General features: G+C 41.2%; 1 non-coding gene across 1 annotated transcript; it reads right to left on the reverse strand.

The window, feature by feature from the left end:
- Positions 1–442: 442 nt before the first annotated feature.
- Positions 443–549, reverse strand: LOC114404001. Its single transcript, XR_003664764.1, has one exon. It is a non-coding gene; the product is annotated as a small nucleolar RNA R71 (small nucleolar RNA).
- Between the last annotated feature and the right edge of the window lie 595 nt (positions 550–1144).

Below are 1144 nucleotides of genomic sequence, written 5' to 3' on the forward strand. Positions count from 1 at the left end.
CAAAGGTTCATAATAGATAGCTAGTGTTGTGTGTTTAATCCTTTCGTTTTTTATGTTTAAATTGTTAGTATTGTGTTAGTATGTGTGTTAGTGTTGTTTAGTGTCCTGGTATTTTGTTTAATATGTGTTCTGTTTCAGTTTTCCCATTAAGCATTTCCCCTGTTTCAGTCTTGGGTGTTTTGCTGTGAAGATTGTGCTTGCGGCAAAAACAGAGTAGTAGTAGAAATCAATTAGAGACGGATTTTAGCGACCACCCATGCTGAATTATTTGAGATTTTTTGTTTTAGTAGCTAGGGTTGTTATTTTTGGCTGAATTTTTTTGTGGTAACTTCTTTTAATCCATATTGTGTGGGAAAAATAGCTAGAGCCTTTAGTTTGGTCAGATTTGAAAGTTCCAAAAAACTAGCAAATTTTGTGTTTGTCAAAACTTCAAATAGCTAGAGCCTTAAGGAAGGATATCTCATGTATTAGACAACTCAGTGGAGAGAGCCTGTATGAGTACTGGGAGAGATTTAAGAAACTATGTGCCAGTTGCCCCCACCATCAGATTTCAGAACAGCTTCTTCTCCAATATTTTTATGAAGGACTCAGTAATATGGTGAGAAGTATGATAGATGCTGCCAATGGTGGAGCCCTTGGAGACATGACTCCTGCTGAAGCCAGAAATTTAATTGAGAAGATGGACTCCAACTCCCAGCTGTTTAGCGCCAGAAATGATGCCATAGTCATTAGAGGAGTGCATGAGGTAGCTACAAACCCATCTGCATCATCTGAAACTAAGAAGCTTGAAGGCAAACTGGATGCACTGGTTAACTTGGTAACCCAGCTGGCCTTGAATCAGAAATTTGTACCTGTCGCAAGGGTTTGTGGTTTGTGCTCCTCTGCTGACCACCATACAGACCTTTGCCCTTCCATGCAGCAACCTGGAGCAATTGAGCAGCCTGAAGCTTATGCTGCAAATATTTACAATAGACCTCCTCAACCTCAGCAGCAAAATCAACCACAGCAGAGCAATTATGACCTCTCCAGCAACAGATACAACCCTAGATGGAGGAATCACCCTAACCTCAGATGGTCCAACCCTCAGCAACAACAACAGCAGCCTGCTTCTTCCTTCCAAACTGTTGTTGGCCCAAGCAGACCA

This window comes from Glycine soja, chromosome 20 (genome assembly GCF_004193775.1).
Source record: "Glycine soja cultivar W05 chromosome 20, ASM419377v2, whole genome shotgun sequence".
Lineage (NCBI taxonomy): Eukaryota > Viridiplantae > Streptophyta > Magnoliopsida > Fabales > Fabaceae > Glycine > Glycine soja.